Here is an 8662-nt window from a genome sequence, read left to right on the forward strand (position 1 = left end):
GAGACAAAGGGTCTCTTTGTCTTAACCCTCTAGAAGAAAAGAAAGACTCGCAAAGACTACCATTCAGCCTGATAGACACATACGTAGTTGTGATACATTGTTGTGTAAGTTCTCCCCAGTCTTCACATAGACCTAAAGATTCCAACATTTTATCTAAAAATGACCACTCTAGTCGATCAAAAGCTTTCGACATGTCCAATTTTAGATCAATTAGGCCTTTTTTCTTTTTGGATTTCTTCATAAAGTGAATCATCTCATGTGCAATGATGATGTTATCGTTGATGTATATTTTAGGGACATAAGTTGTCTGAGTTGGGGATATTATTTTCTCCATTAAAGGTTTCATCCTATTCACCAACAACTTAGAGATAACCTTGTAGATATTATTGCATAGACCAATAGGTCTATAGTTATTTGGAGATATTAAATGCTTGGTTTTAGGTATAAGACAAATTGCGGTCTGGTTGAAATAGTTTGGAAGTATTTTGGAAGAGAAAAATCTTAGACTAATCGAATACTCTCTTCACCAACAGTTTCCTATTGAGGTTGATAAAAACCCGTCGGGAAACCATTTGGGACCTGGAGAATCCCAGCTGGCTAAGCTCTTGACTATACGATGTATTTACTTTTCTGTTGGCATATTCATGAGCGCTTGTTTGTCTGTTGAGTTAAGGACTTGATGAATATGATGAAAAGAAGATTTGTGTAAAAGTGTTGTCGTTGCAGAAACTATAGTTGAAAAGTGATTTATGGGAAATTTGGTTAGATCATCTCTTGTCTGATACCAGTTACCATTGGAGTCTTTTAGAGCTGTTATCTTGTTTCTATCTCTTCTTCTATTGGCCACAGAGTGGAAGTAATTTGTATTGTTATCTGCATCTTTGATCTATTTATCGTCATATTTTTTGTTGCCAATATTCAGCTTCTAATTTTCTTCAATACTTCAATAATTAACTGGTGTTTATGGGTAAAAACCGTGTCTGCTGGTTTTGGTAAATTTGGGTGTGTTGATGAGAAACGAATCTAAACCTTAAACAAATGCACTGCACGGGAGTACTTTAGATTCGAGAGATCAATCTGTACAATCCTGGCCTAAACCAAGAAAAGGCCATTGCAGTCTTGCTTCGGTCACAAAGTGAAGGAGAAGGGTTGGTTTTAGGGAGGGAAGCGAAGAAGGTATTGAGACCAGAATGGTTAATTCTGAAGGTGTGGTTATTTTATGACTTGTATCAGAATGTGGAACTGGCTTGCGGAATGTAAGTTATCATTTCTTCTGTGTTTTCTGGATACTTGTGTTGTTGTTAACCAAAACTCTGTTGTTTGGTCGAAATAGGTAGAAACCTATTTATACAAGTCATAGTTGAACGCACCCTGATCTCGTAGGAAGTGGGAGTGATTGAGTGATGGAGAAGTGGGGTAATGTGTAAATGCTAGAAACTATGTCCCCACTATGAAGGAAATGGGTTAGTTTACACCCACTGCTTCTTGCCGCCACTAACTGTCGCTTTCCTGACACTTTCTTATAATGGGCGTGTCGCATGCCGCACGCTGTAAACCGTCAGACCAATACCCTGATGAGCATCCCCCAGTTTGTGACATGTTTGATGTCTCGAGTATTTTCGTGGAAAATGTGCAGCAGATTGCTGAGTGGGTCTTGTGTGCAAGACCTGGCTATTCTGATTAATCGTAGGCCAGCTAAGTGGCGGATAATCATGTGTGGTAAGTTAAGTCATGAGACTTGTCCTAGGAAAATAGCGTGTGACGCTATTAAGTTAGTCTTGGTTGGTCACCTGAGACTTGTTATAGGCCGGTTAACTCCGTGGCGAAGTTGGACGGCTGAGATTGCAATTTATGAGAGAAGGTGGCCGTTGATTATGGCCACATCTTGTTGGTGCCAGTAGTGGCATAATGGCGTAATGGCGCCTGTCAGTGGCATAGTGGTGTAGTGGCGCCTTCCTAAATTAGGGTTTGGCATGCCGCAACCCTAATTAGCGTGTGTGGCATGTGGCATAGCGGTCGTGCCTAAATTAGGGTTTGGCATGCCGCAACCCTAATTAGCGCGTGTGGCATGTGGCCGCGGCACGGTGACGTTTTTTGTGCAGATGGTGTCGTGGTCGCGTCAAAGGAATTATGGCAGGGCCATAATGTGGGAACGACCACAGGCACAACGATAGCCATGGGTGGCCATGGCATGACGCCTTTTTTAGAGTTTTATGGGTTTTGCATGGTTCGTGGCATGTTGTGGGGCCAGAGTGGCGTAATTTGGGCCACGACCAAAAATTAGGGTTTCGACTAATGCCACTAAAGCAAGAATCGTGTTCTGATCGGAATACCCTAACTGGAATCTGTTATAGCGTTGGCCACGAACAAAAAGTGGGTTAGCACGTAGCTGCGCTGTTTGTGGCACGTTGGCATGTTGATGCAGCAGAGTGGCGTGTTGGCATGTTGCTGCCACAGCATGGCATGTTGGCATGCCGATTAACATGTTGACGCGGCATGGCACGTTTGGCATGCCGATTAGCATGGTGGTGCGGCATGGCACGTTTGGCATGTCGATTAGCATGTTGGCCGTTTGGCATAGTTTGGCCTTTTAATGCGTGTGGCGGGTTTAGAGCGACCTGATTGGTCAATAGAAAAGGGTCGGCCGGCCAAACATTGGGCGTGGCCACATTTTTAGTGCGCGTGGTGCATTTATAGCGACCTGATTGGCCGATAGGAAAGTTGGCCGGGAAGTATGGGCCCGGCCACATCTCATGTGCATGTGGCAGATTTAGAGTGACCTTATTGGTCGATGGGAAAGAGGAGGGCCAGCAAGCAGCATGGGGGCGTGGCCACATCTCTAGTGCGCGTGGAAGCTTTAGAGAGACCTGATTGGTCGATATGAAAGAGGGGGGCGGTCAAGCAGCATGGGGCGTGACCGTCTGCGGGTGGCGCCTAAACTGGCCGGCCATGTGACATGGCCACGCCTCCTTTTGTTGCTGCTCCTATTTTCTGCGGCTCCTCTTTTATTTCTTGTTTTCTGGTAGGACTTTGCTTCTACTAGCTCCATGGCGGATTAGTTTCCTAACTTGCCTAGGTTTGGCCTCGACCAATAGGGTTCGAGATATTTGCACCTCCGCAAAAAGGCCTAATTTTTTCAAATTAATTAGGTCAAAACTTGAATTTTGTGAGTTATCACAAAATTGAACAAATTTAATAAATTCTGTGTGCTGACACAAAATCCTTTTATTCTCAGAGAGCAGTTAGCGCATCTTCTGATTGAGCATTTTCATGCAGACCTTAATTTTGATACTTCGGGAAATTCGTGCTACTCAGCTGCGAGTGAACCCTAATTGTCATGTCATACCAATACTAAGGGTTCAGCTGGGGAACATAGCATAGGAAAATACTTAATAAACCATACACTAATGAGTAATGTAGGCAAGAGTTTACAGAATGTTTGGGATTGTTGCTACATGCACCATTCTGAATAAATATACTGAATTGCTCAGTACATGTGTGAGTAGAGAGGCTCGGGCACTCATTACTTTAATATGGCTCAGTCCTTTTGCAGACGGCGCATTAAATATAGGATTTTACATTTTTAGTCCTGAACTAAAAACTACCATCAACATTAAGTCCCCTGCTTAGTACGTAACTGTGACATTGTTGCGGGGTAAGCATTAGATGGTGACAGACAAAGCTAAAAATTGAAAAGGCAAGACATGTAGAGGTTACCAGGAAAAGTTCGACAGACCTTTGGAAGCAACTATGAACGGCTGGTGATCTTCGTACTGGCGCGCTGCTAGCTTGGCCACGGAGCGGTGCAGGTTGAGCAGCTGGTTTGGCTACGGAGCGTTGCAGGTTGAGCGGCTGGTATTCCTCGTGCTGGCACGCTACTGGTTCGGTCATGGAGGTTGGTACCATGGAGCGTTGGTGCTGCCACTAGTCCAAAACGTGGAATTTAGGACAGACCAAATCCGTCAAAAACACGGGTTATAGGACAGATACGACCTGTCCTAAAGTACGTCCTATTTTTGGTGTACTATTTCTTAAAGGACGGATCGTACTAGTCAAAAAAATATAACAGATTTTACTTGTCCTAAAATAACAACAAGCCTACTATGTCAAAAAATGCGTGATTCAATAATTATACAATAATTTTTATAAACAATTATTATTATGGTTTATCCAAAGATAAATCTAATTCCCGCATAAATAATTCAAATAGAAAAATGAACCGAAGTCAAAATGTAGATTTTTATTAACAAGGATAACCCATTTTATTAATCAAATGACAACCCAAACAAATATCCTCATGTTCAACAACAAAAGCTACACACTTCATTATCAAGTTCAAAACAACAAAGAAGTAATAATCTATCGTGGAAGGAGAATAAGAGCTGCTCCAAAACTGGACAATAACTCGCGTTCAGCCAAGTAAATTCTTCAATGTTCTTAACTTGGACAGAAGCTTGGCTTGAATTAGCAAGAAACCACATCCTCATTGCAGAACAATTACGCCTCTTGGTAACAATGTGAAATACATGTTTGGGTGGATCCTGCCATTTATAAAAAAAAGTCAAAAATGCATGATTATCAGAGTAACACTAATCAGCCATTATTCTATTTTTTCGTAAAATGTGAAGCTCTACCTTATTCAATAGCAGACTAGGGATACAACATGCAGAAAAACTTGCATAATTTTTTCCATCATTTCCATTCCCAAGTCCCTTGAAGTGGTTGATTTTATGTTTCCATATGACAATCACTTCACATTATAGTGGTCAGATTTATGTTTCCATCAAAAATGCGTGATTATCAGAGTACGCACAAACACAGAGCAGGAACCTTGAGAAACCTAAAAGAACAAAATAAAATGTGTAAGATACCTTGTTCTCAGTTGCATCCTTCTTTTCATTATTATCCACTACTATAGAGTTTTGTGCATGGTTGAGGACCAATTGGGCCTTTTGGCTTGGCCATTAATTACTACATTTTGTTGGCGCACTCATCTGCACGGATCAAACAAGAATACAAAACAAGTTAGAGCTACAACTATACTCCAAGTCTCCAATGCTTAATGTTTGAATATGTGTGAATGATTTTATTACAGAATAAACAAAAACACATTTTAGTTTTGAATGCTACTGTACACAATAATTAACACCAGCTTCAAATTATCCAAAATACTCAAAAGGGCTAGCACCTACGACCTTAGTTGGATGACTAAACAAACCTGATCCTTGCGTAGATAAGTGGTATCTTCCTCAAACATCTACGCACAAAATATGTAATTACTACAACCTAGTTTAACATTTGTGGTTTCGATTATCAATTGCTCCTTCTTTACATGATAAATTAAATGCTACAGATGCCCCATCAAAATCATGGGCACTCACCCATGTATTCGTAACATACTGACAAATGATAGCATTTAACTGATGGTGCTCTGTAAGGATACACAAGAGTTATCTTGCACCAACTATACAGTTGACCTATTCGACTTGATTAGGTGTTGTACGATGCGTAGCCACCCCAAAATAAGAAATGCTTAATCTATCACAAAAATCAATTCCATTATTAAATAAGAACAATGAATTTCAACGTTATAGTTTCTTGAAATAAGAAGAAAAAACTTAATAGATGCAGTGAACCGACCACCAATAGTTTCCGGGTATATCAAAAGTGACTCTTCTGAATTCTCAGAAGAAATAGTTCCAATCGGTTCTCTGTGTTTCTACAAAAATCAGTTCTCCAATCCATTCAATGATTTAAACCTAGAAACATAAAAATGACAACCATTCAAAAATCAGATCTCCAATCCATAAATATCCAAAATATTTATTCAAAAAAAAAGAAAGATAAATTTTACCTCTGGAAGTATATTTAATGTCCTACTCGATCTCCCACTCTCTGTCGATGGATTCAAAAATTGTTTCGGTATAGGCTTCCTCAAAAAAAATAAAAAATTAGAGATCTTGAAGAAATTGAAGTGACTTCTGTCATGAGTTGAGTTTAACGTCTGAATCTTAAAAAAAAAAAAAAAAGTGGGGGAAGTTAATGAGACAGTTTCATTGTTGATAACCACGAAGGAGGAGAATACGGGATCCTTTATTTTCTCTTTGTGTTTCCGATTATGAGAAGTTTCTAAGCCTAATTAGAGACCGTACGATTAATTTGTTTTAAGGGTTTTAGATTTGACCCGATAGGGGTGGAAAAATTGAGGAAGTGGGGGCCAATAGATATAAAAACTACTACAGATTACAAGTGATGTTTATCACGCGAAAATTATTGGACAATTCGCAACTGTAAAATATTTAAAGACTAATGTAAACTGTCCTTTTCCCCACGCCAGAAGTGTCCTAAAAACCAAGTTTTGGACTAGTGTGCGGGCCAAGATGCCTTTTCCTGTGCATGGTCCAAAAGGAAAACCTCCTCTATTCGAATTTCAAAAGTGATATGCATTTAAAAGGGCGTGCTAACTTCTTTTCCTTTTATTATTCGCTCGTCTTCTTCTCGTGTTTGTTTGCAGCAGCTCGATCATAGGCGTGCCAATCGTCGACGGCAAGGTAAGTTCATCTTGTCTTCGTATTTTAGCTGTGAGTGTAATATCCATGAGTAGTTGATCAAACTTGGACATTTAGCTCGGTGTGAATGACTTTTTTTTGTTAGCAGCGTCAACGGCAACAAAGCAATCTCCAATAATTATAATCAGCGGCAAGGCGAGCCAAGAGAACTCAAGGTAGGTGCTCTTTTCTATTTTGCGCATGTAGCCACCCAACAGTACCATCGATCTTCTCCAGAATGTGTACTAAGGTTCTAACTCCAGAAGAATGAGCATCCAACCTCTCCAGTGGATTTCAAAATTTACCAAACTCCATTGCACTCCTGGGATGGATGGATGAAATATATGCTCGACAGTGATCACGTCAGGGCTAATCTTGGAGAGCGTAGCTGCGTTGTTGACCCGTCCTTGACTTTAAGTTATTTGGTGTCTGGACTGCTGAGCCGTTGTATGGAAGGCTTATTCTTGCCTTTCTGATTGCGATGATGATATACTGTGGATGCTTGTATGGTCGAAATCTTCCGGAGCCATTGGATGAAGTAGATGAGCTGAGAGGCGTTCCATTGTCGGCGTGTTGCTATCAAGTCTTCAAGAACTTCATTCCAAGAGACATCCTTTGAACCACCTTATGAATATTGGACTATTGTATCGAATGAGATGTGATGAGCAGTCCCCAGTTACACTTCTGTCTGGTCATAGATCCGATGGCATGGTCGGATATGTGAATATCTCTGCGGCGTGCTTCTGGAGTCTTTGATGCACGTGTATGGCTTCATGTTGAGAAATTTCTTCGGCTCGTAACGCTTCGACAGTGACGATGTTAACATCAGAAATAACCTGGTTGAGGAAAGTGAAGGCATCCCATGCTCCCCATGTGTAATTATCCTGAGCCTATTTTCTCGTGGAAGATGTGCTTCTACTGCATTCGCTGGTAAGGTGGTGACTGCGTTTAAACTTCTAAACCTGAAGGAGGCTTCAGTCCCCAAGTGTAGCCTACTTTGATTATATCACCTTGAATCCACGCCTATGGGATTTAATACAAGCTTATTGTACTCCCTGGATGCGATGCTGGGATGCTTGGAACATCACATTGACGAAATATTCTGGATACGAAGAGGTAGAAGTGGGAGAGTTATGTTGTTAATCGCGGATCCCCCTGTTTCTTCAAGAAAACGTTTCAGCCGCGTCTATGGAGTTATCTCATGAATCTTTGATTGTTGTCAGGGATGGACTGGGATGAGCAGCCCCCAGTCGCATTTCTCTTTAGTTACTGAAGTTGTTTTCTCTGAGTAGGCTTAGGATCTGTCGCGGCCTCGTAAAGTGTTACAGGCGCCTTCCAGAAAGAGAGGTGATGATATCCTTACGCTACACCTTTAAAGAGTAGATGACCTTGTCTTGGATATGACTATTGGTTTACCGTGTCTTCTGAGCTTTGACAGTGAAGGGATTCTGTGTAGGCCTCAGTTCCCAAGTGTGGTTTATATGTTTCTATCTTGTATGGTCGGTGGGTTGACCATGATAAAGACATCACCATCTTGCATCCGTACTGGTGACTCTATTACTTTTTCCATGTGAAACTAAAATATGGAGAAGTACGGATTACCTTTGTAGTGGTTGTCGTTGTGGTGAAGCTCTGGCTGGTATCAAGAAACGAGCAGCAAAGGTTCTTGGCAGCAGCTGTGATCAGAAGAGGCTACATTGTCGTGGGAACAAAATAGGTTGGCTGGAATTGCATGGGCGTCCATGGAAGCAAGGGAATTGGCCGGATGTGTAAGCGAGTAAAACTGTCCACGACCACGAGCTTTGGCGGGATGGGACAAAAAGTGGCCACAACTACGAACCTTGGCTGGCTGCGATCACGATCCTTGACAGGGAGGAGTGTGGCGGCTACGGCACGATCCTTGGCAGGAAAGAGTGGTGGCTACGACACAATCCTTGGCAGGAAGGAGTGGCGTCTACAAGCACGAACCTTGGCAGGAAGGAGTAGTGACTACGGCACGATCCTTGGCGGGAAGCAGGCGTTGAAGCGGCTTCGACTCCTGGAGAGGACGTTGAAGCGGCTGTTGGGGCGAACATTGAAGCGGCTCTTGGATGGAATGTTGAAGCGGCTCCTGT

At 41.9% G+C, this 8662-nt stretch overlaps 1 long non-coding RNA gene across 2 annotated transcripts; it reads right to left on the reverse strand.

The window, feature by feature from the left end:
- Positions 1-4215: 4215 nt before the first annotated feature.
- Positions 4216-6102, reverse strand: LOC113358157. 2 transcript variants are annotated; one of them, XR_003364237.1, is made up of 6 exons: positions 5855-6101; positions 5641-5759; positions 5382-5538; positions 4872-4994; positions 4635-4750; positions 4216-4541 (listed from the first exon to the last, which is right to left on the reverse strand). It is a non-coding gene; the product is annotated as an uncharacterized LOC113358157 (long non-coding RNA). The 2 variants fall into 2 exon arrangements; XR_003364236.1 differs by having other exon boundaries at positions 4635-4994; positions 5855-6102.
- Between the last annotated feature and the right edge of the window lie 2560 nt (positions 6103-8662).

Source organism: Papaver somniferum, chromosome 3 (assembly GCF_003573695.1).
Source record: "Papaver somniferum cultivar HN1 chromosome 3, ASM357369v1, whole genome shotgun sequence".
In the NCBI taxonomy this organism is placed as follows: Eukaryota; Viridiplantae; Streptophyta; class Magnoliopsida; order Ranunculales; family Papaveraceae; genus Papaver; species Papaver somniferum.